At 50.1% G+C, this 12,835-nt stretch overlaps 1 protein-coding gene across 4 annotated transcripts in view; it reads left to right on the top strand.

The window, feature by feature from the left end:
* The window catches only part of Slc6a4 (solute carrier family 6 member 4), a 39,041-nt gene that overhangs the window by 3,049 nt on the left and 23,157 nt on the right, over positions 1–12,835 (top strand). The window contains exon 1 of one of the 4 annotated variants that reach the window (XM_020178825.2): positions 4,908–5,041. The exons of 2 other annotated variants lie outside the window; for them this stretch is intronic. The gene's annotated coding sequence lies outside the window, so the exon portion shown is untranslated. Of the gene's footprint in view, positions 1–4,907; positions 5,042–12,835 lie in introns of those variants that run through there. One more of the 4 variants, XM_074046539.1, reaches the window with a different exon arrangement.

Below are 12,835 nucleotides of genomic sequence, written 5' to 3'. Positions count from 1 at the left end.
ATGCGCAAGCCCCAAGGTTCTAGCCCCAATACCAAAAATAAATAAATAAAGGCTTTTCTGGAAGAGTTTTATACAAGCATCACCTGCACATAGCAAATATTTAAGTAGTAGAAAAGGCTGCAGAGTGAAAACAGGGTTCCCTTCCACCTAATGCCCCTTCCCACAAGACAGCTACGATCCCCAGCATCTTCCATAGACCTACAGAGCTCTCAGCTCACATATCAGCACCCCCCCTCCCCCACCCCTGCCCTGTTCAGTCCCCTCTTTATCAATAGATCTTGAGAAGCCCCCCAAGTCAGCAGTGTTTTAGCCGCTGTATGGGACTCCATTGTTCATGTACCATGTTTTCTTTCCAGCCCTGGGGCGCTGGTTTTGATAGCACTGAGTCTGTTAGAGTTAGGGCATCTTCCTGGTCATTCACCATGTATTTATAATAATCCATGTATTTATTAGTGTCTGCTGGGTGCTGAGCCCTATCCCTGAGAAGGTCAGAACCTCCTTGAGGTGGGGGTACAGAGGCATCTAGAGACAATCTAACAGATTTACACACACAGGGCAGGGACCTTCCTGGAACCTGTGCTTCTGGCTTCCCTCTTCCATGCAAACGTAAAAACAGCTGCCTTCTTCCCACCTCTCCCCCAAGAACATGGCCCTAGCCAAGGGTGCTTACAGTGCTTATAGTCAAGGTAGAGAACTGGGAAGGAAAGAAGTAAAAATCAAAAACCCTGATGGTCATGGTGGCTCACACCTGTAATCCTAGCTATTTGGGAGGCTGAGATCAGAAGGATCACAGTTTGAGGCCAGACTGGGCAAACAGTTCCCAAGACCCCATCTCCAAAATAGCCAGAGCAAAATGGACTGGAGGTGTGGCTCAAGGAGTAGAGCACCTGCTTTGCAAGTGTGAAGCTCTGACTTCAAACCCCAGTCCCACCAAAAAAGAAAAAGAAAAGTCTTCCTTCAAAGTTTGGCATGGTGGTGCACACCTGTAATCCCAGGATTTGGGAGGCTGAGACTGGAGAATGGCCAGTTTGGTGTCAGTCTGGGTGACATAGTGAGACCCTGTCTCAAAAGAACAAACATAACCAAACAAAAAAGCCTGGTTCAAAGATATTACAGATAGAGCATGGGGTTGCCACTGTCTCTGTGAGTCTGGGTATATCCTGTCCCCTCGATTTCTTGTGTAGAAGTGAAGGTCACCTACACACACCTTTTTACACCAGCTGCTCTCACCTTTCCCCTTTTTTAGGAACGATTACCCATGACGTCTGAGCACACACTGAGTTAAGTGTGAGCAGCTCACATCAACAGTAATCTGACAAATATTTTGTGATTTTAAAGTTATTCCAGTCTACAGCCATTCTACCCTGAATGTACCTGATCTCATCTGAAGTTGTTCCTGTACACGTAGAGGGGGTGCTGACGCCTGTGCAGTTAGCTGCGGGAGCACGTAAAATGGAACGAACCATAGAGGTCTAGCTTTATTATTAACGTTAGCCTTTGCCCATCAAGTGCTCTTGGGAGAATTGGGGCACTCACCTAGGAGGGTTGGTGTGATAGGACTGCATACATAAAGAAGCTGACTAAGAGGAGCTGAAATAATGGGAATTCATTTTCTTTTATTTATTTACCTTTAGTTTTAGAGTTTTATGTAGTCAAGGCTGGCCTTTGAACTCCTGCCTCAGCCTCCCAAGTGCTGGGATTACAGATGTGCACCACCACACCTGGCTCAACCTAATGGGAGTTCAAATGAGAGGACAGCAGGTGGAACACAAGAGTAGGTGGGAAGTGGGGTGATGTGTTCGGAGGAGAGGGTGTTTAGCAAAGGCCACAGGATCACAAGGAATGGCCAAGAAGGGAACAGCAAAAGTGACCAAGACAAAGACCATCTACCAAGTGTTTCCTGCCTTCCTCAGGACTGAGCCTGGCCCTCCTATTCCTTTCCCATACCCCTAGCTTGGATACCCTGCCAACACTCCTAAGGGGCCCTTCCCTCGAACCCCCGGACTGGACCTGGCTTCACCTGGATTGGTGGGGGATTGCCACAGAGGTCTCCCAAGGCAGCAAATCCTGCCTGGGAGGGGCTCTACTCTGTCATGGTTGAATAGGAATGCAGTGAGTACAAGCATTCCAGGCCCCAGGACAAACAGGGGGAGGGAGAGGAGGGTAGCCTGGAAGGCATGAACCAAGAAGACTCTAAGGAGAGGATACGGATGGCCTTTTCCTGGTCCTGAGAACAAGCCCAGTCGATCTGTCACTGTGTAAACAGAGCAGAAACAGGACAGACAGATGGCACCAAGGGCTTCCTGAGGGAGGGGCTCGAATTCACATGGCTTTGTCTTGGCTGGGCTCCTCTGTCATTGCAGAGCCAAGATTTCAGGAAGCAGGTCTTCTTGGTGGCAGTGGTGTGTGTGTGTGTGTATGTGTGTGAATATTTAAGCATATTCCTCATTCTGCAGTTGCACAGCAAGCTCCAAGCCACACTGTCTGTCCTGGAGCTAGTGGAGTGAAAAGCACTGTTGCACCTTGTCCTCCCCACCATCTGGGTCCCATCACCACCTGTGACATCTCCATCACTTCCCCCACACACCAACCCAGAGCCAGGCCTTTCAGGTCCCCTTGGGGTTTCTGGCTGGCATCTTGTTCCCTCTAGTATCCACAACCCATGCAGGTCACAGTCTTGGGTCCTGTCCCAGAATCACCAGTTTTCCTCCTGCCTCTTCTGCTCAAGGCACCTCTTCCTTTCCATGATCAGTACAGTCCTGTCCCATACTCCCCAGGTCTCTAGGACAGAGATGACTCTCCATGGCGCTTAGCTCAGGCCAGGAAGGGGCCGCAATGGAGGCAGGGCAGAGGTGAAGTCAGTCCCTCTATCCAGGGTCAAGCGAAACTCGCAGGCAAAGGGACAGATTTCTAGAACTCTTTATCTCCAGGCAGGAGATAGTGGGGTCAGGCAGTGTGGTCTGGCCCTAAGAATCAGAAGCACCCTGGAGTAAGCTGCTGCAGGAAGGGGAGAGGCGGGGTTGCCAAGGGGAAAAGGGGGCAGATGGGGCTAAGCCGTCCCTGCGGGGTGGCGCCCAGGGGCAGGAGGAAGAGAAAACACTTGGAGAGAGGATGACCGCCAGAATCAATTTTGTACGCACTGGCCAGGGAGGCGGAGAAGAAAGGAAGGCTGCAGTCTGTGTAAGCTGTCTTTTTCTGAGCGCCAGGAAGCAAGAGGGGAGGAGATGGCCTGGGGCGGTCCCAGCTGCAGGGAGGATGGACGGGACGTCCCAAGAGGAGAGGACACAGTGCAGTGGGGGACGACCATTGTTATCCGCTATCTTGCAGAAAGAGCCCCCAAGGAGGCTGAGATTAAAGGACTCGACAAACCCACACCGACAGTACAGGGTCAGAGCCGGGATCTCTCTCACCCAGTCCCTTGGACGCCTGTCCACACCGCCTGCCCACATAGGGAGGGCAGCGCGGAAGGCGGAGGGAGACACGGGCGGCTGGTCAGGACACAGATCCTATAAAGGCCAGGACACAGATCCTATAAAGGCCAGGAGCAGCTAGGTGAACGAGCTCATGAGACTGTGGGGCGGTATTAAGTCACGCTGAATCAACATGGGGGACAGTAGAGGTGGAAACCAGAGCTTTCGCAGGCTCTGACCCAAACCTGGTCTGCGCTGCCCCTCTTCTGCACAGCACTCAGTCACGGAGAAGCAAAAGGATGTGTTCACCTGACGGCGAGCCGCCCGGGAGGGCCCTGCCCGGGAACTTGGGCCGAGGCATGCAATGGCCACCTCCGGCGGGGATCCTAGCTCAAGTTGCCGCCCAACCCCGCGCTCTGGGGACACTCCTGGCTCGTCCTTGCAGTCCTCGCTTTGGCGCCTAGGTGGCACCAAAAGCTCGTACTGATCCCACCGGGTGGGGAGCCGCCCACACCTGCGGACACTTGTCCGCTTCTGTGCCTCCCGGTGCCTGCTCAGCTCTGACGCGCGCTCTGCTGACTTGGTCCGATTCCCCCAGGCACGAAGCTCCAGTTTGTCATTGCTACTTCTTTTCGAGCTTCAGTTTTGCTGCCGTCCCTCCCAGGACTCCATTGGTGGGAGAGGGAGGCTGATAAGCCCAGACCCTAACGTCCCTGCCTCAGGGACAGCCTAAAGCAAGTGCTGCACATATTCTTTTATTTTTTCTTTTTACACAATTTCATTGAAAACATAATGACATTAAATTTATTTTAAGCTTTTAAAAATTAGCAAAGTAACACATGCACGTGGTTCAAAACTACGGGCTCGGGTTGAAGCCATGGAAAATCTTCACGACCTCTGCGGGAGCACCACGGGGCTGGGCGTTCCCGCAGATGAGCCCCGGGACTGGGTTTGGAAACTGCTTTGTTAAAGGATGAGCAAGTCCTCCATGCATTCTGAAAGGGTCATCGTGGGCAGCCGCTGGAGGCTCGGGGATGGGAGGCATCGAACGCGGGCCCGATTGCCGAGTTCACGTCCAGCGGCGGAGCGGGAGAAACTCGCGTGACGCCTTTCGCTGCTTCGGGTCCCAGGAAGAGGAATAAGGCAGGAATAAGGCGGGACGGGGGTCCTGGGATGGGGCCTGTGGTCAAGAAAGATCGCTCGGCCCAGGTGACGGAACAGAACCTAAACACAATTTAGGACAGATTGGGTGGGGTAGGGGGAAATTGGGAAATTAACCTCTCAGTTTATGGAACGTCTCCGTCCCACAAGTTCAAGAGCTGGAAAGTCGGATCCTTCCCTCTGCACTGCACTGACCTGTCCGCTGCCAGCCAGCTCCGGGTCTCCCGGCTGTCCAGGGCACAGGCAGCGTGATTGGGGGTGGAAGTTTCTTCGCCCGAAAGTGACGCAAAAATTCTTAAACAGCTCTTTGGCGGGGGCTATCTAGAGATCAGACCATGTGAGGGGCCGAGAGTACAAATAGTGCGGCGCGGGAGCCGGTTCCGCACAGGCAGCGGCCTCCCGGGTGCCTCGAGGGTGCGAGGGTCGCGCCGCCTCCCCAGCGGGATCAGTCTGCTCACAGCCGCCGGCAGGTGGGTCGGTTTGCCTTTTCCCCTGACCGACGCTTCTCTCCGGAAGCCCCAGCTCGCTCCGAGGGGAGCGGTCGCGCAGCTGAGCTCCGGGCTCCGGCTCCCGCTCGGGCCTGCTGCGCCCCCGGCTGCGCGTAAAGAGCGTGAGCGCGGAGGAGGTGAGCGCGCGGGGCTGCGCGCGCCGTGGACCGCGGGCGCCCTGGACGGCTCCTTTGTTGCACTAGGGGCTTGGCGGGGGTTCCAGGGACAGAGGAAGACCCGGTAACCGTGGTCTTAAGCAAAGTGCTGGCTTGCGCTCCGGCAAAAGTTGCTTTAGCTTATGGTTTATGTTTGATCTTTATTTTGCTGCTTTCGTGCGCAGGTGGCTTTATGCAAAGACACTTGTGCAGGGAGAATTCTGACTGGCACAAATGCCCAGATAATTTAGAGAAATCTTTGAATGGGCCGAGGCTCCGTGCGCTTGGATTGTCTCGCTGGCAGAGCTCAGGCTGGCTCAGATACCTCACAGGCCATACCGAATTTACCCCAAACTCCAGCGTGCTGTTGTTCCACAAAGAGGGAGTATATAGTCATCAGTTGCTTTAAAAATGTGTACGTGCAAATTCGCTTTGAAAAAGCTCTCTAGAGCTAGTGAACCCTAAGGGGCAGATTGCCTTTTGCAGGGGGAGGAGGGTAGCTTTTGTATATTGAATTTTTCTTTCCCAGTTGGGACATCTAAAGAATTGGAGAGGGGTAGAATTTCTAAGAGTCAGACATTACAAACGCTTGTGTGTATGTATTTTTATGATCAATTTTGTCCAGAAAAAAATGAACCAGGTCAATGGATTATTTATGAGCCTGCTAGCTCTCATCATAGTAAGACAGGATCAAATATTTAATGTGTTTTGCCTTCAGTTACATAGGAAAAAATGTCTAAGAAGGCAACATTGGGATTTGTGTTTAATGAAACGGAGAAGAGCTTGGGGAAGCATTAGTGGTTGGGCGTGGAGGAGTGAGGGAAACACAGCTTTGCCTCTTTGTCCCATCACTTGCTTTTGTGTGGAGCACCTGATTCAGGGAACATTCAGGTTTTCCTACCACAGTGAGGGCAGAGTCAGGCTCCTGCTAGGATGAGAGGTAGGTTCTTCTTCAACTTATGCAAATTTACTTTTTTTTTTTTTTGCAGCTGTGGGGATTGAACCCAGGGCCTTGTACACACTAACTAAACACACCTTCTACCACTAAGCTACATCTGAAGAGATGATTTGACTATCTGGGCTGGTAGTTACATCTCTGAGATACTTTGGATGGATCACCAGGGCACCAGGGCATTGGGGGGACTTTTCAGGGTGAAGTAGAAAGAAAAAAGGAAGGAAGGAAGGAAAAACAGACACCCCAAATGGCTCTCTCCATTGGCGGTGGAGAATGCTTTTAACTGGGAGTCAAAAGTCCCACAGTGCTCTGGTGATCCTTCTGGGACATTTCTGAGTGTTAACTCCAGCCCAGACGTTTTAACCCATTTCTTTCAGTCTCCAGGCACCTGGTTTAAGAACTATATATACTGAGGAGGGAGAGACAGAATAATGATGGCGTTTTAATGGAATCAGCAGGCCCTCAGAAATTCCTCTTGGGGACATTTTTTGGAATCACCTGAGCATTTTGATAAAACTTGGAGAGGCATGCGGGAGTTTCCCAGATGGGCGGCTGGAGGGAAGGAGGTAGGAGGATGGGTTGGGCTGCACCTATGGCAGGCTTGCAAAATACCCTGGATGTTCCCACCCCAAGAGAAACACAGGTAATTCCAGAAATGAAGCCAATTCAGGCAAATTCTCCTTCCTGCTTGTCCCAGGGTATTAGCTGAGAATCACAAGAGACAGGGCTGCCTGAAGAAATTGAGTTTTCTTTGGCTCACTGAATCAGCAGGATGTGGTCATGACTTGATTCCTGTCCTTAAGATGCCCCTGTGGCCCAAGGGGGAATTAGGCAGTCATTTTATGTTGAGATGGGAACTGGGACCTTAGTTATTCACAGGAACATGTCAACTCTTCTGGGTCTCATGATCTTTGGTTCTGAACGAGGAACACGAGCTGGAATGATGGTGTAGACAGGCCTGAGGTGAAAGCGTTGTGGCAGGCCAGGTGTTGCTGTGAAATCGGAGTCTTCTGCAGACTTTGAGGGTCACTTGGAGGCAGAGGCTTTGCATGCTCAGACACATGTAAGCTAAGTCCTGTGCCACAACCACACCCAACCAGGGCCAAGTTCCTGGATGCCTCTAGTGCTTTGGTGCAAGATGCCCTCCAGGTGTGTAGATTTGGGCTGTGCTGATTTTCCTTCCCAGTCCTGAGTCAGTGCCAATGGCTGCACTCAGGTTTGCCATGTCTGGTGGAACCAGCATGGCTGAGACGAACCCAGGATAAAGCACGCTCTTCTTCATGCTTGGGCAAGGAGTGCAGCCTCGCTCTGCTCTTATGGGGAGTCAGTTTCTGTGCTTCCCTAGGCTGAACAGCACCTTATGAAAGAAAATGACATCTTTCTAAAAAGCAGATGAAACTAATCTCTAACTAAATCTCCCGAGTGGAGGAGCATTGTGTTTCTGGGGTGGGCCCAGACCTACCATGGGCCAATCAGGCTCCCTTATTTCTAAGAGCTCTGAGTAGTGACTTTGGTGCACACTGGGGAGTGTTGATCTGTGAGTAATGTCTCTGCAGGGGACATTCCCTTCAGCCTAGCCTTTTTTTAGCTCTGGTGACTGGGAAGATGAATGTTGACTTACTGGATGTCAGCAACACGCTTTTAAACTGAGCAAGTGTTTTCCCAGTCATGTCTAACAAGGTAACAGAATAAGTAGAGATAAGGCTGGTGGGAGGCCTTACTGTTATTTTTCTTCTTTCCTTCAGATCCCCTGGGATCTGGCAGCAGCTCCCTTTGTTCCACCCAACCCTGGACCAAGGGGACCTGTTAATGGATATTTAAGCCCTCCATTAATCCTCTGGAGTGCAAAACCAGAGATGCTCCTGGCAACATGCAGGTGATTTCTCAGGGCCCCAGGCACTGACAAGTGACAAATGGGGTCCTGAGGTTCAGATTGTCATGACATCATTTGAGGTAGGGCCAAGATGAGAGCAGTTGTGGCAAGCCAGGTGGTGGCCGGGGATAGCACTTCTCAGAAAGAGCCAGCTGGGTGCTCTAGGAGAATCCGGAACCCCCAAGCTGGGCGGGCCAAGTCAGGGGGCCTTTTGGGGGCACATTCAAGGAAAAAGCATTTTATTTCCTTGGTACTAACAAATAAACTGATTTTGTTAACTTATGGGAAATTTCCCCCTCTAACGAAGGGCCCAAGAACTGGGAGTGGTAGCCAGAAGGATCCTGGAGGAGGCGGAAGGTGGTGACACATTCAAGTTCAAGTTTGCCCACAGCTCTGGGGACACTGCCAGGTCTAGAACTTGTTCCTGCACATGGGTACTTTTCTCTCCCCTGACTTGTAGTGGGCCTGGTCTTTAAAACACTGACTGAATTAGTTTTCCCCTTATTTCTAAGAACTGGAGCTGGGCTGAGGGAAGAGCCCCGAGTGGGGGGAGCTAAGCTATTCTGGGGTGTTCCCAGGGCCAGTGGGCTGGTTGGAGGTTTCCCAGCATTGGTCTGAGGGGCTTTTGTTTTAAGAAATTTCAATGACAAGTCAGAGAAATTGTGCACATTTGTCACACAGTGCAGGGATGGGGTGCTCACTCTAATTATACAGGTGCCTAATTTTTGTAAATGGAGCAGATGCAATGGGACATATTGGTTATATTAGATCATTAATGCAATGATGAGATTTATGCATCCATAGATGATTTGTAATTAGAGCTTTGAGAATTTCCAGACATCCAGGACTTTACCCTCCTAAAGACTTCAACATGTGTCTCCTAAGAGCAGGGACTTTCTTCTACATAGCCACCCCCATTGTCACACTGGGGAAGCAACCTGCGACTCAGGTTGAAATTTCCTTGTCTGAGTGCCTAGCTGAGACTGATGCTGTGGAATGATGACTGGGTTTTTTAATGACTGTCTCACACAGTGGGACCCACTGTAAGGTGTGGTTCAGTTTTGTTTGTTTGGTTTTTTTTACAATACTGGGTCTGAACTTAGGGCTTGCACTTGCTAAGCAGGCACTCTAGCACTTGAGTCAAGCCCCCACCCCTTTTTGCTTGGGTTATCTTCACAGTAGGGTCTCACTTTTTGCCCAGGCTGGCCTGGACCATGATCCCACTTCCTGCCTTAGCTGGGATGACAGGCACATGTCACCACGCCCAGTTTTTTATTGGTTAAAAGAGGGTCTCCCAAGCTTTTTTGCCTTGAGTTGGAACCATGATCCTCCAGATTTCAGCCTCCCAAGTAGCTAGGATTGTAAGCATGAACCACTGGTGCCCAGCTACAGCTTAGGATTCCTTGGCCTAAGAGTGTAAGCACTTCAACAACAGCACTGACATTGTCACACGTCGTGTGGTTGAAGCAAAGCTGCACATGCTCTCCACTCTGAAACACCCCTCCTCCACCAGCCAGAGTCACTCCTCTCACCTCCTTCCTGCCCCCCCTGGCTCACTCCAAATCCCCCCCTCCTCTGCTTCTCTCTTCCTTCCTTCTTGCCCAACTGCCACAGGCAAGCCTGGCCTCTCCCTGGGACTGGCTTTCTTCTCTCTGCCTTCCTTTTCTCCCTCTCTTGGGTCCCTTTGGGCATCTAATCATGTCTGTTTCACAAAGTAGTATTATAACTGTATTGAGGAAAAGCTGTTTCTTTGTTGTTGTTGTTTTGTTTTGAGATAGGGTCTCACTGTATAGCTCACACTGGCCTGGAACTCTATAGTCCAGGCTGGCCTCAAACTTGCAGTCTTCTCTCCTCAAATGTTGGGATTACATGCCTGCTTCACCACACCTGGCAAAAAGCTGTGTTTCAAAATGCTCCCATATATTTTATAGTGTTCTGTTTTTTGCTCCCATATGTTTTATAGTGTTCTGTACAATGATGATGAAATTGCATCATCATTGTGATAAAGGAATGTTTAGAAGATATAAGCCAGAGCTGGGGTGTCACACACTGGTAAAGTGCCTGCCTAGCATGGGCAAGGCTCTGGATTTGATCTCTAGCACCAAAAAAAAAAAAAAAAAAAAAAGAGAGGGGAAAGTTTTAGTTTATAACATCTCCTTCTGTGGCTAGCAAATATATTTCCATTTCCAAACAACTGATTCTCAGTGAACATTTGGAGCACAGACTGTTGAGAAGCATGCCTGCTGGGGCTTGTCTCAAAGTCTAAAAGAACAACCTAAACTGTCTTTAATCCTGGACCTGTCAGTCTTTTCCAGTCCATAGTCCATTGAAATCACTGTAGGGACAGCTGTCCTGCTCCACCCCTGATGCAGCAAGGAGGGGCAAGGACTCTTAGGACTGGCGGGCCCCCAAACCCATCAGACTCACCTGGGCTGAAGTCGGCCTGTGAAACTGGGCTGAATTTGTGGCACAACCTAGGAACCAGGGACAGGCCATAGGTCCCAAGAGTCTGAAGCATGTGTGTCAGTCAGCAAGTGCTGGAGCTCAGAGAAGTGTAAGTCACAGCCCCTGCTTCCAGGGGGGCCCAAGGCGAATGAATGTACATAAGAGGATAACAGCAATGTGTGGCAAATGAGGACTTCTGTAGTGTGGAGGGAGGTCATCCCAGCCTGTGGTGGCAGGAGAAAGCTTCATGCAGGAAGAGGAGAAACCACAGCGACGCCTCGGAAGATGCATGGGGAGGATGCCTGGGGCAAGTCCCGGGGTCTGCTTGCCCCTGCATAGTCTGGGGTGCTTGTTAAAGATGCAGGTGCCTGGGCTCCCCAGGGACCTTCTGAATTTGGATGTCTAGGAGACTAGCAGGAATCTACTGTTTCCAGGTGACTCCAACCCCCACTCTCCCCATTGAAATCCATAAAATCAGTGAGACCCCAGTTGTGGGCCACAAGTCAGTGAAGTTGCAAGTTCTGTGGGCCTCATATTCCCTGACTAGATGCAAATTAGCAGAATTATTGGTGGCACGTGTGTGGTGGTGGTAGTAAAGTGACTCGCTGCTATTCATCGATGTTTTCCATATGCTAGACCCTGAGCTAAGCATTTGTCAGACTTTTGTTTAATTCCCACAAGAGCCCTTAGGAGGCAGTCATTTTAATGATCTGCTTTTTCTTATTTTCTGGCAGTACTAGGGTTTGAACTCAGGGTTTCATTCATGCTGCTAGGCAGGCGCTCTACCACTTGAGCCACACCTCTAGCTCTTTTTTGTGTTGGGTATTTTTAAGAGGGTCTTGGTAACTATTTGCCTAGGCTGGCTTCAAACCATAATCTTCATGATCTCAGCCTCCCAAGTAGCTAGGATTACAGTCATGAGTGTTAATGATCTGTTTTTAAATAGGAAGAAATGGAGGCTCCAAAGACATTAAGCAACCTCCCCATCACCCCACAGCCAGTAAATGGTGGGTCTGGGATTCCAGTGCAGATCTGTGAGACAGAAAGGAGAGCCCTGGGCTGTGGACAAACAGAACTCTTGAGTGACTCAGGAAGGTGGTTGGCCTAGGCTTGGCCATTCATGTTCCCTGAAGGAGGTCTAGTCATGTTTATGCCAAATCATTTCTTTTTATTAAAGTCTAAATAATCCACTGTACTTTTGACCATCCTTGGGCATGATCCATTCCAATGCCTAGTCCTCCAGACTGTACACTGTGCATGGAGAAGTTGGGCTCTCCTGCTCCCTGCTGCCTGGCCAGGGAAGTTCTGGACAGAGACTTCTTCCTCACAGTAACTAGCTCCTAGAGCCCCGAGGACTTTATCCTATTTAACTCCTGTTTCTCAAAGGACACTGTCTGACTCTCCTCCGAGGAATCCTTCTCATTAGGGGATGGCAGTGAGGGTGGGGTCCATTCTACCCTTTATGTCCCAAACACAAGCAGATTTTCTCTAGCCCCTTTGTATCTCATCTGTATTTTACCTGGCTGGCCAGCCAGGTCCTGATGGCTTACCTGTGTGCTGCACACCCCAAAGCACTCAGCAGTCCCCCAACAGATACGGATGTGAACCAGCTAGTACTCGGTGGAGCCTGTGAGGAAGAATCAAGTGAGCTCCAAATCTGTGACAGTCTCTGTACAATAGGATGGAAAGGCCTGAGGGCACTTGGCAGCTAGAAATGTGCAGTGCCCTAGACCATGCCCAGCACCCCTGCTGAGCATGGCTGGGTTCTGGCCTTGTACTGTGCACTCCCTGAAGGCAGGACTGCTCCTGTCTTGGTGCTTCTCCATGGCAGGGTATCAGGTCGGGTGTTTATTGTGCTGGGAGGCACTAGAGTTCCCTCATGCCTGTCACCCTCGGTAGGTGCCTTGGGAACTTTAGACTCCCTCCTTCTGCTCAGAAAATGCAAGTTGCCACTTGGCTTGGTGACCTGTAATTAATCTTATCTTAGTGCTCAAGCTATACTTCATGCTGGGGTTTTGTTTTGTTTCGTTTTGTTTTTGAAAATGGAAATTAAGTATCCTGAGAAGTGAACTTACTTTGATCTTGACACATGAAGTCAAAGTATAAAATTTCTATAGTGTGTTTGCTTAAAATATACTGATGGGCCTCACACAGACAAGTAGTGCCACAGGCATTTCTTTCCAAAGTCTGCTTGTTTTATGACTAATTGTTATAATTACTTGCTTCTTCAGATACTGGTTCCGCTGGCTACAGAGACAGTTTGTAGAAAGAAGAATGGAGATTTGATCTGAAGTTTAAATAGAAACAATCCTTTAAAAAGAAAACAAAAACAAACGGTGCTGAGGATG

The sequence above is a fragment of the Castor canadensis genome, chromosome 11 (genome assembly GCF_047511655.1).
Source record: "Castor canadensis chromosome 11, mCasCan1.hap1v2, whole genome shotgun sequence".
NCBI classification, from domain to species: domain Eukaryota; kingdom Metazoa; phylum Chordata; class Mammalia; order Rodentia; family Castoridae; genus Castor; species Castor canadensis.
This window is presented reverse-complemented; position numbering and strand designations above follow the sequence as displayed.